Source organism: Falco peregrinus, chromosome 1 (genome assembly GCF_023634155.1).
Source record: "Falco peregrinus isolate bFalPer1 chromosome 1, bFalPer1.pri, whole genome shotgun sequence".
Lineage (NCBI taxonomy): Eukaryota > Metazoa > Chordata > Aves > Falconiformes > Falconidae > Falco > Falco peregrinus.
This window is the reverse complement of record NC_073721.1, coordinates 105,715,657-105,732,757: the sequence shown is the minus strand read 5'-3', so window position 1 is coordinate 105,732,757 and position 17,101 is coordinate 105,715,657.

Sequence of the window (17,101 nt, the reverse complement as noted above, 5' to 3'; positions counted from 1 at the left end):
CTGCAGAGCTAAGGAGTTCGCAGTATAATTTAGAATAAAACCTTGCAAGCTATACTTTGAAACCTCATTAAAGTAATAACAAATAAACAAAAGAAAACAAAAAAAAAAAAAAACCAAACCAAAATACTAAAGTATATTGCACTAAACTTCACATTATTCAAATCAGTTCTGAAATTCTCAGAGCAGCACCAATCTCTTCTGTTTGGTGTGGTGGTCCATGCTCATGGTACTCATGGTTTATTGAGTAGTTCAATTCATCACCAGCAGTTCATCAAGACTTCTAAATTTATTATCATGTTGGTATCCTTTTAAAACTACTGTTAAGCAGAGTACTTTCTCAGTCTCCAGAACTCCTTTTAGTGGAAAAGAAAGGAACATTGCTGCTGAGTCATCACCGGAATTAAGAGGGCATTTCTTCCTGCGCTGGTTTTCATGGAGATAGTGTTTGCAGTTCTGTTTTTCCTATCGATCAAAATGTTCTTTCTCAGTCATTGTTTTTATTTAAAAAATCTTTATTGAAATCTTATTTTCTATTTTCTAGTGAGTAAAATTACTGTCTCTGCTCACTCAGTTTTAAAAATAAATGTCCTCTCCGGTCGTTTGTGTTTGTTCCCACAGGTTTCAACCAAAGCACTTTAGCTGGAAAGTATATGGAGCTGCTGCTATTTTAACCTAATAATTATCATATAAAATGCTTCCTGAGCACAAATAATGGTGTAAAGACATTTTTCATATGGGAGCTCACCTCCAGGAGAAAGCAGCAATGAACATTTTCAAAGACAACTCCTCTGGATGATTTATTATCCATCACCTACAGAGCAGGGTTCTGCACCCCCGTGCACTGCGCTGCTGATGGGCACTTGAGGAGTCGCACATCTGTTCACCAACATAACTAAAATCATCAACACAAGCTTTGAAAACCAAAATCTTTCCCATCTAAGGATCTAACAGCTCAGAACTAACATCTTCTTGCTGCAAGTGTTTGCCATGCCCCCTTTCACAGTGCCTGGAAGGAAAGTTGGGCTGTGCCACCTGCCCAGGGGATGGATGCTGGTGGCACCGGCTGCTTCTCCTGGGGCAGCACTTTGCACCAGTCCTGGCTGAGCTCCCCTCCACCTGCCCACCCCTCAGCATCCACTGCTCCTCCCTGCTTTGTGTCAGCTGCAATGTGCAGCAACAGAGATATTCCAGTAACGAAATGTGCCCTCTCCTGCTGCCCCCAAATACAAAGGTGGTCTTCCCTTGCAACACCTGTTCACGTGGGACTGATGGAGGGAGCAGGTCTGGGAGGAAGAGGAAGGACACTGCCGGTCATATGCACTGCCATCATTTTGGTGTGCTTCTGCCAAATTACTGAAACAAATGTCTTCACGGAAAGCTCAGATTTTTTTGTCAAAATAATATTTTTGGGGTAGAGGTTGATCTTTCAACTAGTTTCCCAGTAATCAAAAGGATCAAAATGCATATTATTATTGCTTTAAAGCAGGTGTTATACCAATTTAAATTCACTCAGTTTTTGCTTTTTTAAAAATTCACTCCTGCTTTTGCCCAATTTGATTCTGAAAGTCAATAGACAGATGTAACAGCACTGAGGGCGTCCCTCTGAGAGTCTGGATGGAGAATCCACCCATCAGAACTTCCTTCCCTCAAAGGAGATGTGTAGCCTGTGGTGACCTCACCTTAGAAGATTTCTTCCTTGCTCAGAGAGCAGATGATGTCATTCATGCCTATTCTCTCAGTTTACACCCTGTGCCATCATAGGTGCTCCTGCATCACACAAGCTCCAGGACCACAAACGCAACTTGAGGCATCCCGAAATGCCTTGGGTTGGTGCCTTAACAGACAACTTCCAGCTTTATCACAGTCCATCAAAACATGCTACATTGCAGCAGGGCTGCAGCCATGCCAGTGCCTTAGTTTTGATCCTGACCCACAGTCTCAACTTCCCAGCTTGGTCCCAGACCTGCTCCATCCCTGGAGACCAGCCTGAAGAACAGCTGTCACCTTGCCTTTGGTCAAGACCAAGCCTTGCAGTAGGAAGTCACAGGAGAAACACTTGGATGAAAATTCAATGAGTGTAGGAGCAAGTGCAGTGGATTCTCATACTGAGCCTATCCCTCAGTGTGATCACCAGAGGACAACATCAAGACGGACAGATACAAAAGACCATGGGGGTAGTGACAAATGGTATTACACAGCATGCTTATATCAGCATTTTTAGTCTCTAAACCAAGTAACTGTGTTGGGATATTTTGATTTTCAGCCTGAGATAGCAGAAAGGCAGACCTGGTCCTTTGTTTTTCCTTTTCACAGCTTCCATTATTTTATCATGCAAGAGTTTTGACTTCAATAACTGGCTAGTTTGTCTGTCTGTATCAAGTTTCAGATTTTCATCTGTAGGTGAAACCTCCCCACCTTCTTCCCTCTCTTTGGCATTTTCCTTACTTCTGGAATTCAAGTGCCCTTTCAAGTTCTTTCTAATGGATTTATCAAATGAATCAGAGAAAGAACACCAAAGTACTTTTGTGTAGATTAGTATTTTATGTTTGATATACTCAGTCAGAGCTTAATAATTATTGCCATTTAATATTTAGTTAATGTATATACTATGCTGCTTCAGTGAGGAACTTGCAAAATACAAGATCTTTTTCTCATTTTCCCTCCAGCTACTCAACTAGTGAGATCTGAACATCCAGTTGATAGAAAATAACAGGAAAAGGTTATCTTTAAATTTAGTAGTGTTGCCATCATGTCTCATAAGGGAGTGGCTGATGCTGAAACATACAGCTTCCCATTTCTTCCTGCTTAGCTCCCGAGCCATGATGCACTTTCAGGTATTCTCTGATCTTTGCAGTGAAAGGAGCTGCTCCTCGGATTTGAGGACCAGTAGCTGCCACTTACACAGAGGAGAAAGGGTTGCATGACCCAGGCTGGCCACGACGTCTCCTCCAGCCTGAATAACTGACCTGGCGAGGCTCTAACAGCCAAGGACTGTGAGCTTTGCTGCCTAGAAGGACAGGGCTTTACCACTTGAAGGACACAGGGTTAGAACAACACATTTGTAAGGCTGCAGCTGGCCGTTCTCCCGAAGTGTCCGCACGGCTTCGCTGTGGCCATGCCTCTGACCCTTCTCCCACCGCCTCGGCTGCCGTGCTCACCTCTGGGACGGCAGCCAGTCAGCCAGAGCTGGGAACTGCAAAGCAAAGTGAAACTGCACAGCTGCAGTGAGAAAAATGTGGTTTTCAATGTCAGCTCACTTCATTAAATAACTGCTGCTTTTGTGGGAAAAGTCTATGAAGCCATTACTTGCCTTTGCAATCTAATGTTTCACCAGCAAGTGTTCTCTAATCAGCTCCACATCTTTAAACTTCTAATAGATGGAAAAAACACAGATAAAGTTTGGCTTTCCAGTTTCTCCCTGTACCTCTTCATCCGTGCACGCTACATGTTGAATTGATAAACATCCAGGAAACGTGTTACAAATGGTATGTGTAGAAGTAACAATTTTGTTCAAAACAATTTCCTTCAAAATACATTTACCTAAAAAGTCTCTGCTAAGCCCTAGCTTAATTTAAATTTTACTTGAAGATGCAATTAACTTAATTATCCAAGTACCACCAAAATGATAATGTTTTTTAAAAATATATAATTGGACTGGGAGCTCATTATATCATGGAACAGGTGAAAGTAAAATCAAACTTCCTTTTTATTATGGAATGTCAATAAAGTATCAGCTAAATAACCAAAAAAAAAATCCAAAGGCTAGGAATCTGACTCCTGACAACAGGGAAAGAATCAGTTCCTTTATCTCAGCTACAGTACTTCAGTAAAAAAAGATAAATTAAAATATTGCCTGCTAGTAGGACACACCAAAGACAGTATGTGCTTTGCAAAATTATCATGTGAAAGTTGATAGTGTTTGCTGAAAAAAGTGGCTTTTCCTTATGTTCCTTGCCTATTCCTGTTTATAGAGGTGGCACGCCTACTTGCTAGTCCTATCTGACTAACCTGGCACTAACAGCAGCGTTTGCACAGGGAAGGTACAATGTTCCTTGGCCACCAACTTGTTTGTTTGGCCTCTGTGGTGACCTCCTACAAAAAGCTCTTACCCTTGGTGTAGCAGGCTTCAGAAAACCCCCTTGTTAAAATGGGTGCCTCCAGCCATGCCTGAGGCCCTCATCTCTTTGCTGGTGGGAGCAGGAGGGTGCTGCTGGTCAGAAATATTGCACTGCCAAACCAGGAGTGAAGCAGGGAGAGGGAGACGGAGGGTCCTGCTCCGGCGTTGGATGCATATGGACAGCAGCTGGGGCTGGGGGCAGACAGGGAACCGCAGCAGCTGGGATGCACTTGTTCCACGTGCAAAAGATGGTTGCATAAAGGAGGACAAATTCATCTCTGCATCCACTGGGAAATGACAGTGACATAGGGCTGAGTGAAAGCAAAGGTAATTTAGGCTGGGGTTCAGGGATAATGCTGGGGCCAGTGGAGCTAGAGCAGGCTGGCCAAGGAAGCAGCAAAATCCTCCTCTGTTTTCTGCAGGGGGTTGGTTTAGTTTATGTTGGGTTTTGTTTGTTCATTTGTTTGTGTAGATTAGACTAATATCAGCCAGAGGGGCTCAGCTGCACAAGCACATTTTAACAGCTTACTAAGTTACCAGAGATGTCAAATGGGAACTTTTAATGGGTCCTTTCCTAGCCTTTAGCAGCCCAAGCTAATTAAGTGGATCTTAATCTGTTCAGTTGGGCTAAGCTAAATTACACAGCTTCCCCCTTCTGAGGTTCCATGACACATGCCAGAACCTCTACTGCCGTTCCAGAAAGGCAGCCTGACCTAGCACTTGCGCTGCTGAGCTTGAGTCAGTGCAAAGGGATAGCCCATGTTGGCCACCCGTGTCCCCTCCCGGCCACATGTTTCTGTGACAAAAGGGAAGCAGCAGCACAGGCAACCTACAGCACATACAAACACGTCTGCAGCTGGAAGCACCCCCGGTACCACATTTCTGTCATTTGCCCCTGTTGTGGTCATGTGCCCAACATAAGGAGGACATGGACCTGTTGGAGTGAGCCCAGAGGAGGCCACGAGGATGCTCAGGGGGCTGGAGCCCCTCTGCTGTGGAGACAGGCTGGGAGAGCTGGGGCTGTTCAGCCTGGAGAAGAGAAGGCTGCGGGGGGACCTGACAGCACCTGCCAGTGCCCAAAGGGGCCGACAGGGAAGCTGGGGGGGGGGGCTTCTTACAGGGGCATGGAGTGACAGGACAAGGGGGAATGGCTTTAAGCTGAAAGAGGGGAGATGTAGATGAGATATGAGGAAGAAATTGTTCCCTGTGAGGGCGGTGAGGCGCTGGCCCAGGCTGCCCAGAGCAGCTGTGGGTGTCCCATCCCTGGCAGTGCCCAAGGCCAGGCTGGATGGCGCTGGGAGCAGCCTGGGCTGGGAGGGGGAGGGGTGTCCCTGCCCATGGCAGTGGGGCTGGAACTAGGTGGTCTTCAAGGTCGCTTCCAACTCAAACCATTCCGTGATGATTCTATGATTCTGTGTTTTGTCTTTCCACATCAAGAAGGTAATTAAGTGATGAGAACACGAAGATCCAGTTATGATGGTGGAACCCACAAGGAGACATGACATCTGTCTGCTTGCAGCAGTAATAACAGCACTGACATGGTGCCTGCCTTTCCCCAAGACTTTATATTTTGAGTGAAAAGTCAAATTAGATGGTGTTGTGTTCTGTCTTTAATAGCTTGCCAAATGAATAACGGACTGATTCTCACCACCTTCCCCCCCAAAAAAAACCCCTTCAGTTTCAGCTGCTCTTTGCTTCATTTTGTATTATTTATATTAGCACTGTTTTGTACCATTCTGAAAATACTGGTTAGAAGTCGTAGGCAAAGGAAGAGTTAAAGGAATTTAACAAAGTCATAATTATTGCACCCTTCCTAGAACTGAAGTATGCTACTGATGTATTGAAAATACATATTAAAGTGAGAATAGAGTGGGAAAAAACAGTGAAGAGAGAGACACAAAAAGAATATTACTTGAGACAAAAATGCAACCGTTTAGTCGTATTGCCTCACATTTAACATCTCTTAGCTACATCTATATTAAATATAGTTAAAACTAAACCCAAAACCTCACTGAGAACACCATACCATGGTTCAAATAAATAATAAGAGGCGGTATTTTGATGTGTACACAAATGTGGGAATAAGGAATATCCAAAGCACCACATTACACAAAAACATTAAAAATTAAAATGGAGTAAATATAAACTTAGGACCCCCAAGGGCTGATTAATACAAAACATACAGCTGCAGACAGAGAGGTGAGGTAATGTGACCATGCAGCTTGCATCCACTTAATTGCTCCGCACCTCTGCTCTTCCTGGGGTTCCCCCTTGCAGCCTTACTGCCCATGAACCGCAGGGACCTCACTGCAGGAATCCCTTCCTTCCCCTGACCAAAGCCAGCACAACTGGGCAGAAGAGGACCTCCCAGGCGGTCAGGTTTCCCCACCTGCTCCACAGGCAACCAGGCTGCAGCTCTCATCTGGAAAATTTCCCTTCAATTATCTGTTTTCTGCTGTGCAATAAAAACCACCTCCCTACACCCCCTTTATCAATAAGCAATCTCAGTGTTCAGGTGTTGAATTCTAAGGGTCATCCTCTCTAGCGAAAACAGTATGCTGAAATCTGTGTACTACACTGAAGGTCTATTACCATCATTACTAACATGAGCGTCTTCTGTACGAGACAACATTCAAAAGTTACCTGGGGATAAGCTCTAACATAACAGCCATTACAAACATTCCATTCATTTTCTTTATTGACAGTTTTTAAAAGAATACTTTGGGCTGATTCATCTATTTAATTTTTGTGTCACTTTAGAAGTATATTTTTTGTCTCAATCTAGTAAAACTATGACCTAAGGTCCACGCTGTCAGATGCACAGGTCAGATGCATATAACACCCCTTCTTGTCAGGCTCTCATTTTTGGAATTGCATTTAAAACTTCAAACTGCAGTTTAAACCACAAACTAAAAATTTTAAGGTTTGAAAAACATTTAACCAGTAAAAAAAATACTATAATGCATTAAAATTGTCTGATTGAGAAGCACTTTGAATTCATGGGATTAGAAAGTTATTTTTTAGTATCAAAAGTGGGTTTGTTTTTTTCCATATTACCAGATTTGAAAACCTTTTCTTCCTGCAGCATGGGCCAAGTATTTAATAATGCAAAACTCAAGAGATGCACATGAGTCCTGTCTCCATTGCAGAGCCTTTGAGTTATTTTGCTGACAAATACATAATACCTGATGCATTCTCGGGAAAAAGGCACTGTAAAGGGAAGACATCAGTTCATCCTCACTACAGTTTTCAATAACCTGCCTGAAATGGTAACTTTTTCCATAATGCGCATTAATTAGCTAAATTAGTTGTAGGCTGGATTACAAAGCCAAGCTGTATGTACTCAGGATGTGCATGCACGAAGATGCACCTCCTCCACTGGCTGGGACAGACAGGGCAGCATTCCCCATCCTGCATCCCACGTGGGCACAGCCACCTGGACAGCCTGGGAAGGGGCTCCCACGTGCAGCTGAGCTAAACCAAGAGTGGCAACAGCTGGCTTTGCTGCTGCCTCTCCTTGATCTTTTCAGGACTTTTTAGATCAAATATATTAAACAACCATCAAGAATGAAATTTTTGGAAAAACTTTATATAGTGAGGTTTCCCCCTCCAGTGAAATAACCTGCTTGCTCTCTCAGCACATCCATTGATGGCAACAAATGCAAAGGGTGCAAGGGTCTGCATGGTACCTTCCACTACAGCCTGTCCTGTGTCTCTCTAGAGATGCTACAGCCACCTCCCAGCTTATAGCTATTGCAAGTGCAGCTAGAAGAAGAAAAAATGTAACTGTGTGAAAACTACTTGTCTGGGAAACCCTGTAACTTCAAATCTGGATCTAAAATTAATTTAATTCTCCATAGCACTCAGCAAAAACCCAGATGATATCTGTTATTCTTAACTGGTTTGTGATAGTCATCTTCTCATCAAATGTCATTGAGAAGCACTAGAATGAAAAAAGGGAGTATTGATGCCTTGGTAACTGCTGCAGAGTGGAGGGCAGAGTGCACCTCCCCCTGCTATCTCATGGCACCAAGCGTTTAGGTAAGAGCCAGACCAGACTATTAGACCGTACAAAATGCTTGGTGGTTTTGAGCTGTTATTCAATAGAAACTACAGATAATTCTTCAGGCAACAGTAAACCCTGTATAGACAATTCTGGAGCAGCCTTGTGTGCTATGGACCTCCTCTTCTGTTTATGCATGCCCACCAGGACTTGCTGCTGCTCCAAACAAGCAGGGAAATCAATACAATGCTCTCTCTGCTCTGACTCTGAACTGTGCAGCAGCATGCTAAAAACAGACCAGAAAGAGAAAAAAAAAATAAAATCTAAATACCATACCTGGAAAAGTTACAGGGGTGTTTTGTGCCCTGAAAATGGAAGACTCTTGAAACTCCTCTCTCTACCCCAGCATGGTTAGCTCAGCACTTACACATACTTTGTTATTTGGTGCTATTTGTTTCACTTTTTGCTTTCTATAGAAGGATGGATCACCAAGAGTGAAAAGACACTCAAGATGAAGAAACTAGGATCTTCTATAAACTCTGGGGATCCATTACTTATATTTAAAATACAGCTAACCTTAGGCTAGAGCACGTTGCAAAAGCATATCAGAGGTGATGGTATTTCTGGTAACACAAACGCGCTTTTTGAGCAGGACCCCCGCACCAGCACTTCCCTGCACTCCTCCTGCTGCGATGGAGAGACGGGACGCAGCTTGATGCAAGCAAATGTCCATTTATTGTACAGAAACACGAGTTTATATACACTTTCAGAAGCTGCTCATTTTAAACAGATTGGTTCTTGAAGCTAAGCATTGCATCCTAGGCAATCCCCGATTGGTGGTTAACTACCATCCATTAACAGCAAGGTGTTACCTTTCCTTGGCGCCATCCTTGGCGCCATCCATCCCCCACTCCCCTATGCTCTCTCAGTTGCTGTCTAGACAAGCTCGAGCACATTCCCCTCAGCTAACTGATTGCCACGCATGGTCCTAGTTTCCAGCCCGCTCCTGCACACCCCATGCTGTGTGCCACGAGCATCATGTCAGCTAGCGGAGGACAACGCTTGTCTTAAGCTCTTCTATCTCCTGCAGATCCAGGACGAATCTCTGCTGTCACTAATAATGCGAATAAATCCAACATGGATGCCACCAGCTTTTCTTTATAACTGTCACTTCCCTATTCTGTACTCCCCAGCTGCAAGTGCTCTGGGAGACTGGTATCAGGAAAATGTGACAACAAAGCAAGAACATTATTCCTTCTTTAGAAAAATGTGTGTGGCTCAGAAAGACAAAGTAAAACTCATTTAAAAAAAAAACAACAACAACAACAAAAAATGCAAAAGAACCCCACAACCTTCAAAAAGTAGTTTAGAAACAAGCTTAATCCCACCCACCCCTGTTTCTTTGATCAGTCTGATTAGAAGAGATGAGCAGGGTGTCCCTCTCCTCCCCTGTGAGCTCACCCAGCTTCTTGCTCTTAAACACTGAAATCTGCAGAAATGTTTCCTGCTGAAGCCACAATGGGAGATAAGCTTCTCAGGCTGCTCTGCAGTTTCAGCCTGCATTTGCTACACATGCTCAGGAATTGTTAAGGACAGCATTTCCTAACTCACGTGCCTAATTTTAGGTTGCAAATATTATTCTCCGGTACCTGAATTGGCTGATGTTTAAAGGTGCAACTCAGAGATCTACCAGAACATGTCTTGAGGAAGGGAGAGGATGAGCAAGAAGACATTAGAGGAGGAAGAAAGAGAAGAGTCAGGTAAGCTGTCAGGAATCACCCATGAATTCAGGTGCGTAGGTGCTGCCCAGACCCACAACACAGCACATCTGCAAACCGGTGCCTGGATGCAATGGCCACAGAAAAGAAACCAAGCCTCCCAACTGCAATTTGGAAGCAAGCCTCTCTCCTTGGATGTATTCAGGCAATCAAGAGTCCAGATTATGGTACTGAAAGACGCCTGACAGTGATCAGCAGGGACGCTGCCATGCTTCAGCACGCCAAGAGGGGGGAAAAGTACTCAAAACAGGGAATTCTGCCCTGCCTGCTGCTGAGAGCAGAAGCAGGGAACAGCCAAAGGACCTGGCGGGTGTGGGGGCTCGGTTTGCGTTAGGAGGGGTTGCTTTGAGGAGTTTTTGGTCATGCACGAAAAGGGAACTTTGCTACATGTTACTGAGAGTCACCTACAGTACCTCTTCTTACCTGATGCAGAACACAAATTTGGGTAGAAAAAGATGTTTGAATTAGGTGGGTGTGTTCAGTTTGGCTGTTTTCCTGAAAACTGGTGGAAAGGCATATACCTCTATGCGATGTCAACCCCTCAAAGTCAAAAGCTGGCGGTAGATGTCTAAGCACCTGCAGAGCTCCTGGAGCTAAAGGCAACAATTCCCAGCTCCGTGTAATGCCAAAACACAGTGCAGTGATTTCAAGTCTGACTTCAGCTGAGCAAATGATGGAAAAAAACCCATGAAACAAGAGGTGGTCACTCAGCAGAAGGTGACCACTGCTTGATTGCTTTTCTCAAATGCAGAGTAAAGAACAACGTCGTGATGCACAACTAGCAATCCTGAAGAGTCCGGCATGAGCTGCAGTGGTTAGAAGAAAGGACTTTATCATCAGTATTAGAAAGATAATGAAGAACTGTTTAAAGAATAGCTCAAAGAACTTTTGTGCCCAAAAGACTGTCTTTGCCAAGAAACCAGCCCTGCACTCTGGATAAGCAGGGAAGAGAACGGAAATATAAAAATATGTATAAACCCAGGAATTCTAAGCAATTTTGACAAGAGAAGATATCATACCTGAAAAACCTCTGCTAGCAGAGACAATACCATATGTTTGCTTTTAAGAGTTCATCAGGATCTTAAAATCTATATTCATCAATATGGAGCCAGAAACAGTATGATTTTCAGTATGACAAAAACCAATATTACTATGTATTTCTTCTTAGTATTTGAAGAGGGATACATGTGCTTGGAACAGTGTAGGCTTCTTACCTTTTTCTGCAGTTACTGAGAAGGCTGCTACCGAGCACCTGTGAAAATAAAGTACTTTTAAACTGTTAGGAAATAACAGAAAAAATGGTATAGCAGGCCAATCTGAAAGACAAAAAGAAAGCTGATCAACTATCACCATTTTAGAAGGATGAAAGAAAAATTATCTAGAAAATGTAGTTTCTTGTTGATCTGACTAAAGTTGTTTCAAGTAATGAAAAAGCTAAAAATGTGGCTAAATAATTACTATGAATAATCCAATGAGTAACAGTTAAGATTAGGTTTTGGTAACTAATTATAGCAGAAATAATCTAACAACTTTCTCGATAGAAGAAGGTTACACCTTTTGTGATAGGTGAAACAGTACTGACATAATATACTTAAGATTTGAGTCGATACCACGCAGTTTCTTAACTAAGAAAGTAGAAAAATACAAAATCAATACAATGGTCTTTAAACAATTAAGTGCTGTCTCAGTGATTGGTCTCAGGATGGAAAGCCCACTGAGCAATCTCATCTCTGCAGGAATTGATGGTTGGCTCCAGGCTACTGAGCACTTTAATCATTGCCTTGGAAGAAAACATAAAATCAGTACTGATCAGATTTGCAGAACAGAATTGGAACAATGGTAAATAATTAAAACATTTCACTAATGCAATGCAATGGGAATTTCATCATAATTAACTAATATTCCTTCTGCTACTTTTAAATATCTGGCCAGATTCCTAGGAATAAAAAATATACATAGGACTTGAAGGAAAAAACTTTTACTCAATGTTCACCTTGTGACCAAATAAAACAAAGAAAAAAATATTTTTATGATTGCTTTCAATAAAAATGAGAAATTATTCCCATAAATTCTCTTATTTGTAGCAGTACACTATTCTGTAAAGACCTTGAAGTGGTGTTGGCACTGTGATTTAAAGACATAGGAAAGGCAAAGTTTGGAAAGGTGTAGCCAAGTTACTGAAAGTGTCTTTTCTGCGAAAAATGATTGATGGGAAGGGGAAAGAATGTGAGTTCATGGAAAGGACATCCGTTGGCAGGGAAGACGGAGCCTTGAGCTGCAAACAAGGAGAAGCTGGAAGAGCACTAAAACAAGATCCATCCCTCTCATGCAACACGCACCTACAGTCACAGCTGGAGAGGGACACCAAGCCAGCCACCTCCCTGGCCGGGTTCAGCGCCCACTGCCCGCTGCTGCGGAGGCCCCAGCTGACTGTCTGTCCCCTCGGCTCCTAGCGTCAGCCCCGCACAGCCGGGCAGCACCCAGAAGCTCACCACCCTCCTGCACCCCTCCCAAACCAGGTGCTCAGTGTTGCAAGGCTCAAGGTGTCACAGAATCATGGAGTGGTCCAGGTGGGAAGGGACCTCTGGAGACCACCCAGCCCAACCCCCTGCTCAGGCAGGGTCTCCTGGAGCGGGCTGCACAGAGCAGCGTCCAGGCGGGTTTGGATGTCTCTAGACATCAAAGTTTGTACAAGTTAAGCAAACCTCACTCCCTAAGACAAGAAAAGCAAGCTTTTATTGTCTTGCATTTAATCATAAAACCAAGTTTGAATATTTCTTGCTGTTTAATAAGGAGACTTGAACTTCTGAAGGCCATGTCCAACCACGTCCAAGGCACATTCAGCCTTGTGAGCTGCATCAGTCGGATGACTGAACGAGCTTCCCCATGGGCCAGGCAGTGTCTGCACTCTGATCTCACAACTTGCCCAGCTTAAACTGCTGCTGCTTTATACCTCTGGCTGCCTTTGATTTTATTTTCAGGTTTCTGTATGTGCTGAACAGCAAGCGAAATGATAAGCAGACATTCACATTGAAGACACAGAAGGTAAACCTTTAAGCAGGAAGAATTAAATTTTTAACTGTCACATTTAAAGGACAGTTACAATGACATTAAGGATAATTACTTTTTTTTTTTTAACTAATAGATTACATTAAAATAGAAGCTTTCTTTTGTTTACAAGTTTTCTTCAATTTTCAGTAGCTTGCAGCTATAAATTACCGCTGTTAAATACAAGCAAAACAAAAGTGAATTTACAGGAACAGTCCAGTTGCTCTCTTAGTGCCTGAGGTAGGCAGGGGCAGGATGTTTCCTTGTATGCGCACCTGGAGGTAAGCAAGGTTCAGAGATTTGCAGTTTGCAAATATATACATATATATATATGCACACACACACATATATATATTTAATTCTAGTGAAAAAGCAAGAGTACATACCAAATTATTTATTGAATTGTAAGGAAGCCGGTCATTAGTGAATGCCTAGTTAATCTTTCCTCCATTTCTAAATAATTCAAGTCAGAGTTTTGAAATTAATTAACTTCTGCAAAATAAACCTACTCAATTGCCATGAGTGTGTCCCAGAATATTAACTCCAGAAATAGTTATAGCTTGGTAGAATCAAATTTTAAGTTTCTCCACAGTCTTGGGCATAAGTAGAAGTTTTGCCCAACACACAATTGCTTGACATCAGTTCTCATTTCCATATTATCTTCAAACAGGCTGCTCTGCTGCTCATCTCATGCTGTCCCCAAGGGAAACCCTCGATTCACTCTTGTGCCCGTGGATGCCTCCTTCCTGCACCCCCTCCCTGCCTTTTACTTGATATGTCAAATATTTTCCCCAGCTTAATTGTGCATCTATTAGAATATGCTAACTAATAATCCTCCAGCATTTTAACCATTGCCAAAAGTATGGTCACATCCACAGCTTTGGATGTGTGGAATTGCTGATGCTGAAGCTCGCAGTGCGCTTTTCTACTTCGGTGACTCATTGAAAAATCTCATGAGATTCCCCATTCTACTGGTGTTTGGTGCTCTGCTTAACATCAGATAATTAACTAATTTTTTGGTTTGGTAAAAAAAATCTTATTTTTAAAAAAACAATTTAAAAAATTAATTAAACTACAATTGTTTTCTTCTAGCTTCACAGAACTGAACCTGGAGGCAATATGGCCCATTTTATAATACATTCCACTTCTTGCCACTTCTTCCCAGTGTCTCTTAAATCCACTTTGAATCATCTGGGAACACTGACTTCCTTGTGCTGTGTGCTGGGATGAACGCAGAGGCATTCCTGGCACTACCTCAAAGGGTTTGGATGCCACAAGGCTGGCATTCCACCTCCTGCAAATGAGGGTTTGCCATTGTTGTGCCATCCAGCCTGTCGGGGAGGCAGTGGCAGGTTTGCAGGGCTCTGGTCCCTGCGCCCGCTGGAAGGCATACAGGCACTGGTGAGGAGTGGGCAGCACACCGCATCACATCCTCCCAGCACGTCTGAAGAAAAGGTTGCAATTCAAAAACTATGTCTATTATTAGAAGTCAAATGGCTTCTAAGTGCCCTGAAGTGGTAGTTCTGCCATTGGGAAGATCACTGTATTCCTGCCCTATTGTATCTGCTAGGGCTGAAACTGAAGAGAAAATGAGAGGTTATTTTTCTCTCTATCCAAGTCTTTTCTTCTGTGTTGATAAAACCTGAGGAAACAAGCAGGCACGGCTCCTTGTTGGAACATCGAGTACTCAGGGAGCCCAGGAAAAAACACCAGTCGGTGTTTTAATAGGCAATGAAGTCCCACATCATAAAACACCCAAGCAACAGAACTGGAGTAATTAGGAATTAAGTTCTCCATAAGGGGGAGGGAGAGGGGGGAAGAACAATTTTTCTGTTCGTACTTCTGGGTAAGGAAAAATTTAGAGCAAAAGCTGTCATGCAGTTTGCAGGGGCTGGAAGACAGACCTGTGAAAAGTACCTGGTATTTCTCCTCAGCCTGTTATGACTGTTGAAAACATCTGTGTTAAACAAAAAAAAAACCAAACAAACAAAAAAAGGGAAACAGATTCACTTTGTTCAGTGCCACTGTTCCACTGCTCAGGAAATATTTCCCATGTATAAACACAAACTTAAAGTGCCTTCCATTAAAAACATGGAATAGCATTCTAAAGTATTATATATAGCAGCCTGACACACTGGTGGAAACAAAGACTTCTCTCCCCAAGGAGTTATATGACACTTGCAACAACTGCTTTAACACAAAGCACCCTCACATGCACCATCCCAAGTCCTAATGACAAAATGACTACTGCAGAGGGAAAAGCAGGGGGAAAAAAGCCATGAGACGAGGTACATGGCCTGATACTACTGTCTCCAACAGCAAACGGGCTGAGGAGGTGGAAGCTGGTGTTTCAGACAGGAGACGCTCAGCACGGGCATGGGGGTCTGGAGGGCAGAGGGTCAGGGCAGGTGGCTCGTGTGCAGGCAGCTACCCTGTACCACGGCATCTCTGCAAATTAAACTGCATTTACCATCAGCACTTCCAATTTCAGCATCTGCTCTGCTCTACTGCTTTCCTAAATTTTAAGACAGTATCTTGTTGCATAGCTTTCGTTCTCCAGTGTGTTGTGGCATGTCATTATAACCTTAAAGTGTGGAAGAAAGCAACACTTCAGGGATTGCCAGCAACATCCCCATGCTTCTTCACCTAAAGGCATCTGGACGGGATGGAGCAGACAGATCTGTCTGGTGCTCCTGTGGTGCAACCCCCAACCCCTCCTCCCCGCACCCCCAAAGCCTGTCACCATCTCGGGTTGGGTTTGCACCAAGCCTAACTCCGTGCTCTTTAAACATCCCCAGGTATCCTCCACATCAAATGTTTTATGTCTGCTTCTCCTTAAAGGATCTGACCTGGAGAAACAGGACAGGTACAGAGGAGGGAAGGGTTTAATAAGCTTGAGAAGACGGGCTCAATCTTCTATGGGAGAAAAGCAGATGAAACTATTCCCATCCCCTCCTGCAGAGGAAACTTTCCACTACGAAGATGTACATCATGTTTAAAAGTCAAGGAATGAGCTGGAAGTACAGACACAGCTAAGCATTTTGGGGAAGCTGACATTAAAGATATCATGCTATTAATCTGAGTGTTTTTCTGAGGGAAACACCGATATTTTGCAAATTTTACTGCCAACAGAGAACCAAAATAATGAGTGGTGTTTATTGACATCCAGGGCATGAATCATGGGAATCTTTGAGGGTCACTTTTTTCACTTTGTTTTCTATGAAACTAGAGTTTTGAAGTCACTGTCAGGGCTTACACACTTACAAACATAAGCAAAGGGACAGCTCTGTAACTCTGGTAGTCCACAGACGGGTTGGACTGATGGATGATTTCTGACTCTTAACGTGTTTTTAATTTCTTGTTGCAAGTTTTTAACAATGTATTTTAGAGCAGAAAACATTTGCAGTGACCAAGCCATACATTTAAACTGAACAATATGCACTTAGAGGGAAGGTAAACACTTTTAAACTCTAAAAGCAAAAATAAAAATCCCACTTTTAGTCTAAATGTCACTTTCTTAAGCTGTTACATGAAGAGGTTGCTCAAACTTGGCAGTTTGCAAGTGGCAGCTACAAAACAACATATTGGGCCAAAAGCAATTACAAAAATTGCATGGTGTCCTCTGTCCCTGACACTCTCCTGCAGTGCCCAGGGTGGGGAGATCTTGCTCTTCAGCAGCAGCCACATCACATTGTGGTCAGTGCCAGCCAGGGGGTCTCTCCAGCCAGCACCACTGCAGGCCCCCTGACCACGGGCCACTGGGAACACCATTTGGGAAGGATAACAAAATTTGTTTGGGGTGAAGGAAGTGCTCCCAGTAGCCATGCATGCTGCAGAGAGCTTCAGAGATGGGCCAAATCCAGTCTCCAGGACCAGAGGGTGTTAGCCCTAAAGTGCATGGCAGTTGCAAAGAGACTCTGGAGCATCCTCTGTGGCCATCCAGCCCGCAGGACGGAGCTGCCTGATCCTGGCAGCACTGCCCAGGGCTGGCCTTGCTGAAGAGATCCAACAACTGATCCTCAGATATGGAAAAAATACCCAAGTAGAGAGAGGAGGCTGGTGATGCTGCCAATAGAGAAGCATGCATCAGCCAGCATGTCAGGATGGCTACAACCCATATGTTCCAACCAATGCTTTGACCGGGGAGATGTGTGA